Source organism: Sceloporus occidentalis, unplaced genomic scaffold (genome assembly GCF_023333645.1).
Source record: "Sceloporus occidentalis isolate IW3139 unplaced genomic scaffold, rSceOcc1.0.p SCAF_3, whole genome shotgun sequence".
Lineage (NCBI taxonomy): Eukaryota > Metazoa > Chordata > Lepidosauria > Squamata > Phrynosomatidae > Sceloporus > Sceloporus occidentalis.
In genome coordinates, this window is record NW_028316983.1 from 107,051,976 (window position 1) to 107,067,436 (window position 15,461).

The 15,461-nt window shown below is 43.6% G+C and overlaps 1 protein-coding gene across 1 annotated transcript in view; it reads left to right on the forward strand.

Moving 5' to 3' along the window:
- The window catches only part of KCNT2 (potassium sodium-activated channel subfamily T member 2), a 281,831-nt gene that overhangs the window by 27,039 nt on the left and 239,331 nt on the right, over positions 1 to 15,461 (forward strand). The gene's annotated exons all lie outside the window — the stretch shown is intronic.

Genomic DNA, 15,461 nt, shown 5'->3' on the forward strand with positions numbered 1-15,461 from the left:
GTGCTGATTACCTCACCATCCAAAGAGGGGAACTGATTGGAAGGCTTTTTAAACATCCTCTTCAGCATCAGACTGCATGGCAAGGAGTGAGAGAGGAAGAGAAGGAAGGGTGTGATGGGGAGTCTGGGGCTAGTTTGTGCATGGTTCCCCCTTCCTCCTGATTTATGAGTTGGGGTGAGGAGCAGCAACCATGCTATGTGTAGGAAGACAAAAAATAGAGGTGGCTTAAAGTCTAGTTAGCCCAAGGAAATTGACAGAGAAGTCTTAGAAATTGAGGAGGACTGAGGGCAAAGCTTCCCCCATAGGAAATGCAGAGCTGTATGGGGCATTGTGAGGAAAAGGGATTTTAAGCCAGCACTATTTTTTTACCCGTTTTCTCCCATGGCACACAAGAGTCACACCAGCTTCAGGAGTGGGGTACAGGAGAAATCCAGGAATTCTTCCTCCTCTTAACTCCCAAAGCAAAAGGCCGTTGCGCCAAATCACAGCAGAAGCCGGAAGAATGCTTCCCTGGTGGCCAGGCCTTGCTCTACAGCCGCCCCCATGGCCCTGAGACTGTTTGTCAGCCTGGCTGCTGTCATTGATAAGTAAATTTAAATAAGAACTGACTTTAGCATCCACTTTTTTTGTATCCATGGGAGCACTGAAAACAAACTCTGATGGATACTGAGGCCCCATTGTACTATGTTGAGAGGGCTGCCCAACATTAACATGTAAAAAGGGCCCAGGGAGAAAAAGTTTGATCACTGCTGGTATACCTACTTGAATCAACACTGGTATACCTACTTGAATTGATTGGAAGCATCAGTGGCATCCCCACAATGGGTGACACCCAGTGCAGAGGGCGGGAATTCTGGGGTGGGCAGCCCCAGACTTCCGGTGTGGTTTCTGGACATCCGGGGCTGAAAGCATGCCTGTGAGGGCCACATCTGCACCCTAGCAGGCTGCAGCCACTTCCCACAGGCCGGGGGAGAGCAGGCGTGACCCGGGAGCAGCCGTGGGCAAAAGAACATGTCCAAACAATACCTACGGGAGGTGGGGAGATGACCGGGTGTCACCCTCCATCTGGGGTGTCACCCGGTGTGGGCCGTACCCCCTGCACTTCCCTGTGATGCTACTGGTAAGCATCACCAGTGAAATTTATTGGATGGTAATTACTGGCATCAGTTGGATCCACCTTTTTTAAAAAAATCTTTATTCAAATTTATTAAAATATACAGACATCTTACAATAAACTAAACTTCCCCCACCCTGTGTTGTGAATCATTTGCATGTCTTCCTTTGCTTTGAAACTCTTATAAGTACCTTTTATAAATGCCTCGGCTTTGGAGAGAATATCAATTCAATTTGTCTTTTAATGTACTTAATCATATCATAATCTATATTCTGTTGCTTTACTCCCTAATACTTTTTCCCCCTCTTAATCTTATAATCTAAATAAACAAAACAAAAAAAAGAAGAAAAAAGAGAGAACGCACAGGCAAAATAGAAACAATAAAAAACAAACAAAGCTTACATAAACAAGTCAACCCAATTCCATTAATCTCTTATACAGTAACCCTTTGTCTCCCCAGTTTGTTTTGTATAAATACACAAATTAGATCCTAATTATTAATTATATGATGTTATAGAAATAATGGAATTAATAGAAATATTAGAAGATAAGGTTAAGGATGAATCCAATTGAGATCCACTTTTTTCAAAAGTTTGATATGCTTACCATGGGCATCATGATCATGCTATTTGGAAGGGATGGAAGTTGTAGTTCAGCATATCTGGAGGGTGCTAGGTTGGGCAATGTTGCTTTAGATTTTTTGGTAATAATTTGCAATATAATGCTGCAGTCCTGTGCACATTTCTATGGGAATAAGTTCCACTGGACTCAGTAAGATCTCTTTCTAAACAGACACATCTAGGATTTCATATTTTTGGCAGAATCAGCACCTGTGATCACAGCTTTTGGCATATCAGTTCTTCCATTCTGCATCTAGGACTTCTCTCTTTGGACGTTGTTTCTGAATAGGAAAAAAGTCACATTTAGGGGATCAACTGGTTTGTCTGTTTTTTTTTAATCCAGTGGATGTTAAAGAAAAAGTTGGCAGAATAAAGGGCCTTTTTGACATTATATTCAGCTTCCCAGAACTGTTACCTGTTTGCTGATTGTATGTTGAATCCACAAAGCAATAGTTTCTACAGTTCATGACAGGTTTTTAGAATCCCACAACGTTTATTATATGTTCTTTCTGTTATTTGATGTTGCTGCACCAGAAAGCAATATTGTACTGGTATTTTATTTTAGGGAGAATTTGTGGTTTGCCATTGCTGCTTTCCTTTCTATTCTAGTACCTGTTTGCCAGAAGGGAATCATTTTAAATATTTGCATTTTTGCTGGGTCCGTTGTAAACAGTGTGGGAATGAGGTCTTCCAAATAATGTTGGACTTCAAATCAGAGCATTCCTTTTTGCTGGATATTTTTGGTAGAGCTACTGGGAGTTGCAATCCAAAAACTTCCAGAGGCTCCATGATTCCTGTCCTGTCTCAGATGGAAGGGGCTTCCTATAATACACCGTATTTTGAAAAAGTGGAAAACTTTCCTATAATCTGACAAACACTAGACTTCAAGGCTTCAGGTTAGCTTTTCTTCTGAGGTAGCTTTTTGCATTGAACTGAACAGTAACCTCTTGGTTTTAGCCAAAATTAGCCTTTTTCAGCGTAGAAAGTGCAATTTCCTTATAATTATCTCTCAGGCATTTTATCTGCTATTTGAATCAGCCCTGCCTCCACAGAGAAGAAATCTTAACTGAAGTTCTTGCAAAATGTTCCTGCAATCTTAATTTACCAAGAGGGCATCATTCTTCATGAAAGATGAATCTACCGAGTGTAAACATTTTTTTTAAAAAACATCACTTGTCATTTGATATAAAAATCATTGCACTAATTACTTGAAATTAAGGTTTACGATCAAGCAGCTTTTGCTTTCATTTATAAAAAGAAAATCTCACCAATTAACCCATCAATAAACTGTTTGGATAACATTTCATAAGTGCTGTTTTTCTCTATTAATAGATTTATTTTTTAATCTTTATTTAAACATAAAACACAACATGCAAAGAAAAACAAACAAACAAGTATACAAACAATTAAAATTATATTCATACCTATACATAAAAAGAAAAGGTACACTTATTCTTATACATATCTCATACAAAAGTTCTTGTAGAAGTCTATTACGTCTACTCTTAACTTCTATTTTTAATATCATTGATAGGTGCATACTTTTTTACCTATATTCTTATACCTAACTTCCTAGATAAGAAGAACTCCATGTTAATATTCCATTATTTCTTAATCAAACTCTTGTTATCTTTGCACATGCAAGAAGAGAGAAAAAAACATTCTAATTCTACAAAAAGAAAGTGTTTATACTTATTATCCTAATTTTATATATATATATATGCACATCAAATTTAATGATTAAACCATATATCCAATTTTATTAATATATGCCATTGATCACTTATATATTTCAATATCAGTTCCCATTCCATCACATACTTCCCCAAAGTTTTGCTTCGCATAAGACATGTCAGTTTGTCTAATTCTGCCATGGCAATAGATGCAGCAAAGAATTCATTCTATGCTGCACGTATTACGTCTGCAGAGTCTCGTCCAGCAGAGCTGTTCAGGGTGGTTAAAGAGTTAACCCAGCTGCCTCTCACCCTGAACCCTTTGGTGCGTCCCATTCAATTGAATGGGCGCGTGCGCCTGTTGCGCCCCGCGCGCTCATGCGCCGCCGCGCCACCACACACGAGCCCCATTGTTTCCAATGGGGCTCAAGCATAGGCAGAATTTGCCTTACGCGGCGGGATCCGGAACGGATCCCCCGCATAAGGCGAGGACGGACTGTACTAGAACCAACCAAGGCCTGCTGTGATGCTTTTAATGATTTCTTCACAGATAAAATCTCTCGGATGAGGTCTGAGCTTGAAGCTGGCATTATAACAGAAACAATAAGAGAGGTCTGTGATTCTGTGGACCCTATTAAACTGGATCACTTTGAGTTTGTAAATAGCGATGAAGCGGACAAGCTCCTTGGAAGTGTAAGGAGGACGACGTGCCTCCTCGATCCTTGTCCATCATGGTTGACTGTCCAGGAAGGGGATGCAATAAAAACATCACTACAACTTATAATAAATGCATCTTTCCGGGAGGGAATATTTCCATCTAAATTAAAACAAGTGATAGTAAAACCGCTTTTGAAGAAACCCTCCCTAGATCCCCTGGTGAGAAATAACTATAGACTGGTCTCCCTTTTACCATTCTTGGGCAAAGTGATCGAGAGGGCAGTCGCCCTCCAGCTCCAGGCTGTCTTGGATGAAGCCAATTATTTGGACCCATTTCGAACTGGCTTTAGAGTGGGATATGGAGTTGAGGCAGCCATGGTTGCCTTGGTCGATGATCTCTGTTTGGGTATAGACAGGGGAAGTGTGACCCTGTTGGTGCTCTTGGACATCTCAGCAGCCTTCAATACCATAGACCATGGTATCCTTCTGGAATGCTTGAGGGAGTTAGCCATCGGGGGCACTGCGCTCCAGTGGTTCTGGTCCTACCTCTTGGTCAGATTACAGATGGTGAGGCTGGGGGATAGTTGCTCCTCTAAGAGAGAGCTGACATGTGGCGTCCCTCAGGGTGCCATTCTATCCCCCATGCTATTTAACATTTACATGAAGCTGCTGGGAAAGATCATCTGGAGACATGGGGTGTGGTGTTATCAGTACACTGATGACACCCAGATTTATTTCTCTATGTCTCCGACTGCTGCAGTGACTAGGGATGGCATCTCTCCTCTGGACGCCTGTCTGGGGTCAGTAATGTGCTGGATGAGGGAAAACAAACTCAGGTTGAATCCAGAGAAAACAAAGGTACTAGCGATAGGTTCCCTAGGTCTTGGGAAGGAAATTAGTCATCCTGTCCTGGACAGGGTCACACTTCCTCTAAAGGATGAAGTTCGTAGTTTGGGAGTACTCCTGGACTCATCGCTACAATTGTCATCTCAAGTAGATGCGACAGCCAGGAGTGCTTGGTACCAACTACGGTTGATACTCCAACTGCGTCCCTACCTGGATTGAAAGGACCTTGAAGCAGTGGTACTTGCACTGGTAATCTCTCGCCTTGATTTCTGTAATGCGCTCTACATGGGGCTACTCTTGTACCAAGTTCGGAAGCTTCAATTAGTACAAAATGCGGCAGCCAGATTGGTCACTGGTTGTTCGAAATTTGACCATATAACACCTATTTTGAAAGATCTTCATTGGCTACCTATTAGCTTCTGGGCGCAATACAAGGTATTGTTTATCACCTATAAAGCCCTACATGGCTTGGGCCCGAGTTACTTAAAGGAATGCCTCTCCCTGTATAATCCGCTCCGCACTCTCAGAACCTCCGGGAAAAATCTGCTGGAAGCACATCCAACCAGATTGGTCTCAACCTCCCAAAGAACCTTTACCTCAGTGGCTCCTAAACTATGGAACAACATCCCGGAAGAGATCCGTCTTATTACTTCTTTGGAGGGTTTCAAGAGGGCAATTAAGACGGATCTCTTCTGACAAGCCTATCCACCCAATCTTCTGTAACATTCACTCTGCTATCCAGGATCAGAACATTTTATCTTATAAAAGTGACTGCATTGTTTTTAACTGTTTTAATGTTTGAAATTACAGTATATGTTTTATTCTAGTAGTTTATTGTTACTGTTAAGTTGTAATCCCACCTCGATTCACATGGGAGAGGTGGGAAAATACAAATAATAATAATAATAATAATAATAATTATTATTATTATTATTATTATTATTTCTAATAACTTTAATAACCAGTCTTCTGTTTTTGGTATTTCACACTCTTTCCATTTTTGGGCCAATAATACACTAGCTGCTGCTATCATATAGTAAATCATCCTCTCATTTCTGCCCCACCTCCAAATTGTTCATCTATCATCCCTAACATATATATTAATAGATTTATTTGAGTTAACCACAAGACATTCCTTTATATCAGGCTGTACCTAAGGCCCTCCAAATGTTGATGAACTACTAATCTCATGATCCCCCATGGTCATCCAGACTAACATGGGATGATGGGAAATGGAGTCTAACAATACCTGGAGCATCATGTTCACAAATTAGATTGACCAGGCATCCCATTTTGTACAGAAATGTTTGTATTTAGGGGCCAACAAGCATGTCCTATATTTAGGGTGTGAAAAGCCTGCCCTTTATGGAATCCCATTCCATATTTAGGGTGTGAAAAGCTTGCCCTTTATGGGATCCCATATTTAGGGTGTGAAAAGCCTGCCCTTTATGGGATCCCATATTTAGGGTGTGAAAAGTCTGCCCTTTATGGGATCCCATATGTGAGTTGATGAATAGTGTGAATGGACAAAATGAATATCACTTGTACTCACAACAGACCACCCCCTGCATTTGCTGTGCAGGAATGAGTAACTTTCTTTTGTAAGCATGACTGGTGCATGTTCTTTTTGCTTCCTAGGCTACTATCATAAGATTTTCCACTGTTTGGGGTTACCTTGAACTCTCCTCTTGTGAGACTTAAAAATAGACTTTCTGTAGGTAAGCAATGGTAAATTCATCAATCTGTCCCTGTGTTCAGTAAAATACACAAGGAGCAGAAGGGATAAATGATGACCCCAATACTAAGTGGGCAAGACAGAGTACTGATACCTATGCCACTTGGTGCCTTTATTGTTGTACAGCGGTATAAATGCTCTCAGTATAAATAAATCACAACCAAAACCTGGAATCAGGCCTGACTCAAGAAGGATTAAGGCAGCCTTCAAAGAAAAGTTGGTTTAGTGTTGGTTTGACTTACAAAGTATTATTATTATTATTAACCTTTATATATGAAGCGCTGTAAATTTACACAGCGCTGTACATACAATCTTTTTAGTTAGACGGTTCCCAGCCCTCGGGCTTACAATCTAAAAAGACATGACACAGAAGGAGAAGGGAGTGGTGGAGGGAAAGGGTAAGAGGTCCAGAGGTCTCTACCTCCAAGGCCTGGACCAAGGCAGATGGACTGGAGGGAGGGCATATTAATTTATCTTAGCATATAAACATATAAGCATATTACCTTCAGAGTGGTATTCTGTATCTCTAGAAATGTTGAAAGTCTTATTTCTTGTGTTTCTTCCTTTTCTTTCTTGATATTGCCCTTTGTAACCTGATTCTCTTGAGTAAAGACTCAATTGAAGCTGAGCTACCCCCCCCCCCCGTTTTTACACAAATGGCAGAAGCATGTGAATTAAAAAAAAAAAACAATCATATATATGCAGTGTTCTCATCATATGAAGTCTGGTGCTTGTACCCAGTTGAGCAAGGTATAGAGTTCCTCTCTGCTTGTAACAGACAAGCTGAGCCACAATCACCCTACATATTCATGTCTGCACATTCTTCTTGCTAGCACTTTTTCCTCCTCGCAGAAGGTGCAGAAAACCATCTGTTGGACTGAAACCTTTTGCCATTTAGGCACTAGAAATCCTAAGTAGGTTTGACCATATAACACCAATACTAAAATCCCTTCACTGGCTGCTAATCAGCTTCTGGGCACAATACAAGGTGTTGGTTATCACCTTTAAAGCCCTACATGACTTGGGCCTGAGTTACTTGCTGGAACACCTCTCCCTACACAATCTGCCTCGTAATCTCAGAACATCAGGGAAGTATTTACTGGAACACCATAATGCCAGGTTAATGACAATGTCCCACAGGATGTTTACAGCAGCAATTCCAAAATTATGGAATGGCCTACCAGAAGAGTTCCATTGTATCACTACCTTAGAGGCCTTTAAGAAGGCACTCAAAACGGATCTCTTCCAGTGGGCTTACCCATCAGACTCTATATAAAAATCTATGACAATATTCCACTCTTGACCCTGATCACTGACAAATTGATTTTAGAGAACTAATAGCAATTGGCAAATTTAATATTAGTGTTTTATTGATTGTATTAGTATTTGTATTATTTGTATTATCTTGTATCATTTTACTGTCGTAATCCCGCCTTGATCTTCAGAGAGGCGGGAAATATAAATAAACTTATAATAATAATTATTATTAAGTCTAAAGCCTACAACATATATGGGATGGCAGCAATGAGAGACATATTTATTTACCACTGCACCTGTCAGAAGCTTCCATTACACTAGATGATTTTGTTTTGTACACTTTTCTAAAAGAAGTACTACTTCAAACACCCCCTCACATCTTCTTACTGTGAAAAGTGTTCAGGAGTAAAAAGGAAAAAGGCCAAAGTGGAGGAGTCAAGACAGAGGGGTCTTGGTAGTGGTTTTATACAATTTTAGGGGGAAAGTGGAAATGATAATAATAATAATAATAATAATAATAATAATAATAATAATACAAGGAGATAATAAAGAACTAGCATGTAGAGAGATCTTGTAGCACCTTTGAGACTAAGGAAAGAGGTTGGCAGTGTGAGCATTTGTAGACTTAAGTGTACTGTACTTCCTCAGATGCATTTGGACATTGAGGAAGTAGACTTAAATCTACAAAAGCTCACACTGCCAACTTCTTTCCTTCAGTTAGTCTCAAAGGTGCTACACGATTTCTCTACAGACTAACATGGCTATATCTTTGAATAATAAGAGCTATTCACCTTGCCAGTTATCTAAAGGGAAGACACGCGGCAACAGATGGTGGCAGAATACAGATTCATGCATATTACAAGAGAAGTGAAGAGCTGTGAAACAAAAATGGAAAAGGGCAAGGAGGAAAGTAGCACAAAGTAACCCTTTATCCTATCAAAACAGTGACATTGAGCAGATGCCTAATCTGTGGTAAGGTGAAAAGGGGTTGCATCTTGCATTATTCTTTGTACAACTTTCTATTTACTGTCCTTAGTGAATGGCCTAAATAAGGGTACAGATGGGGAATGTTCTGGATAGCTGCAGGGTTGAAAAACAAGCCCCCAAAGGAACTGATTAATATATGAATATATCCAACAGGGGACCAGGCAGGTAATATCATGCTTTCACTCAAGCTCAGTGAGGAGGATCCTAGGAAGCACAACAGAGTAAATACAAAAGGGATGAAACATATTTCATTATGAAACACAAAGCAATTTATGAACAGTTAAAGTTTAATTCATATGTACACAATGAAAATGAATCTGTTGAATATTTCATTTTCTCTGTTCATTGAACATTGAATATGGTGTTCCTAATGGTGAGGTAATCTGTGGCAGAATTCTTGCTGGGGTCTGCAAAGCTGCAGCTAGATGAGGGACTTTTTTGTTTTTGGAAAGAGCAGTCACTAAAATAAAGGAATGTGCAAGTGGTGATAAACAATAATCAAATCTCTATAGTAGTGGCATTACTCCTTAGGTGGACATTATTTCTGACCTGAGGGGAGGACACAACACAAAGGAGTTGCAGGGACAATTCTAAAGGGGAAGCCACAGAGATAGTAAGAAAAGTGCAGTGGTGTAAAGGGAATAAACACAGAAAGGCACATTGCCAAGCAAAAGGTTCTGTTTTCTATAATTGCTAAAAAGAGGGGCATTTTACAAAGGCATGCTCTGCACCACTAGCAATAAGACAAACTGCAACTACTTCTACTGGTTTCTCTGGATCTGTGGAAGAAAACCAAAGTACTAGGCTAAGGATAAAGGCAACAAAAATAAAGGTGGCTGAATACTGAATTAAATTTAAAGGGTATGTCATCACCATCCCAAAAGCTGTGTTCATATTACAATGAAGAGAAAGATTACTGAAATCAGATATGTACCTAAAGTGACAAACAGGAAAAAAAACCTATCTTACAGTGGGGAGAGACACAGTAAGGCAAAAAAATAAAAGAAATGGTGTATGGGGAAAATAAGTTAGATCTTCTTAGGACTTGGAGCATGTGAAGACCTAGAATTGACTAAATACTCAGTACCCAATTACACTGCAAGTAGAATAGTCTGCATTTTGTGTTTAGCTTTTAATCCTTCCAGAAAAGGATTATCCATTTGTGTTAGGCTATTGAGGGTGTTATACTTGGCACAGTGTTACATTGAGATACCATGATGTTTGACTACAGGTCTTAAAATAGCTCAAAGAGGTTAATTTCCACACAAGTTTGCATTTGGTGTCCAAAGTGTGTGTTTCCTAAGACAGGTGGTTTGTGTAGTTGATAATCACTCTGGCCAGGAAAATAAGAATGTAATTGCAAAATGTACAGTCCACAGATCAAATAGAGAAATCTTCTAGTTTCCAGGAATGGTAAATTTCCTTGGTATTTCCTTCCTCTTTTCTCAGACCTTGTACTCTAATTGAATTAACTGTTGAAATCAGGGGGTGTGCTTACCTGAATATGGTGTTCATCATGGTGAGATAATCTGTGATAGAATTATTGCTGATGTCTGCAAAGCTGCAGCTAGATGAGGGACTTGTTTGTTTTTGGAAAAAGCAGTCACTAAAATAAAGGAATGTGCAAGTAGAATAGGCATCACTCCGGAGAACAGGACCCAGAACAATAAATGCAAGCTACAGAAAAAAAGATTCCATCTCAACATTAGGAGGAACTTCTTGACAGTAAGGGCTGTTCGACAGTGGAACACACTCCTCAGAGAGTGATGGAGTCTCCCTCCTTGGGAGTTGGACTGGATGGTCCTTGTGGTCTCTTCCAACTCTATCATTTTATGGTTCTATGAATCCTAACTGGGAACAAGCCTTCAGAATCATACTTATGAATGCATCTGTTATAGTGATCCAGTAAAATAAACTATAATATCAGGCTCAGGAAGCTGCAGAGGGAGAAACAGACTCTATAGACCAGTGATGGTGAACCTTTACGAGGCTGAGTGCCCAAACTGCAACCCAGACCCCACTTATTTATTGCAAAGTGCCATGTCCCTCTGGCTTTCTAGTAACAAACTCTGGCAAACTCTGTGCTGGGATGATGGCATGTGTGCCCACAGAGAGGGCTCTGAGTGCCACCTCTGGCACGCGTGCCATAGGTTCACCATCACTGCTATAGACTCTAGGTTGCAGATACTAGGACCTGTGGAGCGAAGACAGGCTAGAAGCCAAGAAGAGAGCTAATAGGTTTCATCTGAGATAAGTTAAGACCTTTTAAAAAACCTCCAGAGATTCTTTGCAGCTGACAACCAGTCTTGAAGCCATGTTGTTCCTTGCTCTTGGATTCATGACTCTGGTTATCTGACCTTGGGACTTGCCTTATGACTATGCTCTTGCCTCTGCCCTTTGCTGTCACTGGCTGACTGGTATTGTGTGACCTTTGGATTGGACTCTGGACTATTCCTTTGTACACTCCACTGCTGTGCTGCTCTCAGAGGAGGTAAGCAGGACAAGGAATTAAAAAGGGTCAAGCACAGAGAAAGGAATCTGTGTTGGCCTGTGATATGAAACAAAACTGAAGAAATGGTAAAGAGATGGTGTTCATTCCAGAAGCTCTGAGTGCTACAAATAACTACAATATCTGATCTCAATTTCTGATCTCCAAAAACATAAAAATTGCAGAAGTTTGCAAACAAATATGGATTTTATCCACATTTTCCTCAGAATAATGAAATGGTGGAAGCAATTGTCAACATAGTGAAAATGCAACTGAAGAAGAATGCAGATCTGCATATGCTTCTAATGGAATAGAGAGCCTGTTATAATGAAGGACTGAGCAACTTGCCTTGGAGGGAGAGTTGCTGCTGAATAAAAAATAACACACAGCAATTGGAAGGAATAAAGGCCACAACTTTATTAACACAACTATAACAAACAAAATGTAGGGTTGGCTACAAAGCATGAGGTTTGAATCTGTCATCCATCAACCCCTGATTGATGGATGAACACAAGTACTTGGTCACGGCCAAGTTTCGGGATGACAAAGGGATAGACGGGATAAACGCCCATCTGGTTTATGGCAACCGATCATGCGATTGATCGCATCTCCGCATATGCGAATGTCTACATCTCCATCCCTTTTGAACGGGGGACAGTGTATTGATGTTACCCCCACAATGGCAACACCACAACACTCACAGCACCCCCGTGTCCCTGTTGGACTCCCGATCCAGCACTACACAGCCCTGGAAACCACGCCCACCAGATCCAATACCTATGTGACCGCCTCGTTCCCAATGGAGGGAGGGAGGGAGGGTGGGTGAGCTGAGCTGAGTTGAGCTGGCAATGGTGCTGGCCAGGGTGCCACGTGGCCTTAAATAGGCCTATTATCCAACGGGAGACCGAGATAGGGTGGAGGACCCACCTCCCGGCCTCCCTACCAATCCCGGGCGGAGCCGACTAATGACGCTGCCCAGTTGGGAGGCACTTCTGCCTCCCAATGCCTTCTGGGACCTGTAGTCCCAGCCAACGGAGGCAGAAGTCCCTCCCTTTCCCCCTCCGCTGGCCAATCCCGGCTCGGGCAGCCCTATGCACAGACTTCTGGGGGTTGCCCAAGTCGGGAGCGTGGCTGGCAAACTGCTGCTTGTCCCCGCGTGGCAACTGGGCCATCTTGGCAAGACGGGTGGCCTCCTTTTCAGACAAAAATTGAAAATGTGACTGGAAGGAACCAGAAGTCTACTTTCAATTTCTGTTCAGCAGAATGTTGGTGGTGTGAGGCAATATGTCCCTAGGGGACTTGGGTAACCATGAGGAGGATGTTGGGGAACTACATGCATTTCACAAGACACACTTTTCTATCTCCAGAGAGCTGCTCGTAAGATGCTCTTTAAACAAGAACAAAAACGCTTACTGTACCCGATGCTGATTCTTTCCCCAGAAAGTAGACATGGAAAAATCAGTTAAATAGAGAAACCACATAACAGACAGGTAGAAGATGAATTAGAATTCTTATTATGGTGCCAAATTACAGGGGAATGATATCTGAGTTAATGATGAGGGAACATCAGAAACCATCATCAAAAAGATACATTTCATTCTTACTGGGTGTACAGTGAGGAGAAACATAGGTAGAATAGTTTCCATGTTACTTGAGGCAGTTGAAGCCACACCATTTAAGAGGCTGTTCAGACTGGCAGTAAGCACTGGCATTGGGGTGGCATGGGGGCGGCTCATGCTCTGACACCCCCTTGATGCCAGCATCATGACCGCATGGCAGGCGGGCAGTGTTGGGCGCTCTTTTGGCACAGTGTTCACACACCACATGTCAAAAGGAGCATCAAAAAGTGCTGCTGTGAAGGCAAGGATGCCCCTTTCCGACTTCTTTTTGGCCCAGAAAAATACCAGATTGGGGCTGTTGCAACAGGTGCTCAAAGGGGCGGCAGCAAGCCACTCCTTCGAGGCAGTCTGCTTCATCCCTAAAGCTCCAGTGGGTCCAAGTCAACTGACTTTTCAGTGATAAAAGAAAACACAAGTGAGATTTAGCATCAAGAGGAATGACTACAGCAAAGTGATGAATAGGACTGCCTTCCTTCACCATCTAAACCAGGGGTAGGCAAGCTTTTTGAACCAGGGGCCGGGTTGCTGTCTCTCAGACAACTGGAGGGCCGAAGCCAAGGGGGGGAGCTTCCACCCTCCGGGGCGGGGCCACATCCGTGTGCCGGGGGTGGACCTTCCACCCTCCGGGGGCGGGGCTGCATGCCGGGGGCAGAGCTTCCACCCTCTGGGGGCGGGGCTTTCTCTGCTCCCTTTCCCGACCTCCAGTTGTCTGAGAGACAGCTAGAAGTGGGGGGGATTGGGAGAGGGAGTGACAGGCGCACGCCTGCTCCTCCTGCCCTTCCTTGGCCCCCAGCTGCCTCTCAGAGACAGCTGGGGACCAGTAAGGGCCCGTGAGGGGCAGGAGCAACAGGCGCGCGGCCCCTGCTCCTTTCCTCGGGGCTTTGCTAGGCCTGAGGTGTCCTCCAAAGGACACCTCAGGTCTGCCGAAGCCCCATGGGGAGGAGGAGGCGTGTGCCTGCCCTCTCCTCCTCAGCCCCTTCCTTTGGCCGAACGGGCTCCAAGGGGCCCGTTCGGCGAAAGGGGAGGGAGGCTGAAGGAAAGGGCTTGGGCACCCGTCTCAGGCCATTCCCTTCGGCTCTTCCCTTCGGCCGAAACCACTATCATTGTTAAAGCAGACCATTTAGCATGAAAATACACAGAAATGCACTTTGGAAAGTCACACTGTCTCAACTTCAGAAAGAGTGAGTGCATGTCTCAGAAACTGACTGATATCATCATCATCATCACCACCACCACCACTATCATTGTTAAAGCAGACCTTTTAGCATTAAAAGCACCGAAAATACACAGAAATACACTTTAGAAAGTCACACTGTCTCGCCTTCATAAAGAGTGAGTGCATGTCTCAGAAACTGACTGATATCATCATCATCATCATCATCACCACCACCACCACCACCACTATCATTGTTAAAGCAGACCTTTTAGCATTAAAAGCACCGAAAATACACAGAAATGCACTTTGGAAAGTCACACTGTCTCACCTTCAGAAAGAGTCTTCTTCTTCCTCCTCCTCTTCCTCCTGCTCCTTCCTCCCTCCCTCCCTCCCTCCCTCCTCCTCCTTTTTCCTCCTTTTTCCTCCTTCCTCCTCCTTCCTTCCTCCCTCCTCCTCCTGCTCCTTCCTTTCTCCCTCCTCCTCCTCCTCCTTCCTCCTCCTTCCTTCTTTTCTTCCTTCCTCCCTCCTCCTCCTGCTCCTTCCTCCCTCCCTCCTCCTTCTTTTCCTCCTCCTCTTCCCCCATGGGAAGGGCAGCCACGGGTAGGGCAGGAAGGAGGAGGAGGACCCCCGCCCCTTCCTGCCCTGCCTGGAGGGCAGGTTGCCTGGAGCCGTGGGAAGGGAAGGGAAGGGAAGGGAAGGGAAGGGAAGGGAAGGGAAGGGAAGGAAAGGGCAGGAGGACCCCCACCCCTTCCTTCCCTCCCCGCGGCTGTTGTGCAGCTGTGGGAAGGGAGGGAAAGGGCAGGAGGCTCGATGCGGCCACTGGAGCCCTCCAACAGGGCTCCAGCGAGCGCACCGGGCCTCCTGGAGGCCCGATGCGGCCGCCGGAGCCCTGTTGGAGGGCTCCAGGGGCCGCACTGGGCCTCCTAGAGGCCCGCCACCATTTTGTTTTTCAAAATGGCGGTGAAGTCTTGCATGACCTTTCCTGTTGTGCCCCGCGATGGGAAAGGTCACGTGAAACTTCAGCCGCCATTTTGAAAAATGGTGCCCGGAGCGGTGAGGAAGCGGGGCGGCAATCGGCGGCAGGACTGCGCAGGGGCCGGCCGAAAGGCCTCCATGGGCCACATCCGGCCCACGGGCCGGAGGTTGTCGACCCCTGATCTAAACAAAGAACAGCTGAGAGATGTATTGACCAAAGAAGCAGGTCTTGTAGAGTCATTGTGAGCCCTATTTTTTTGACAGAATGTCAAAATCATTTTTGGATGGGTTTAGGGGAAAGCAGAGATGTGAGAGAAGTCCCTGGTTTATTTAT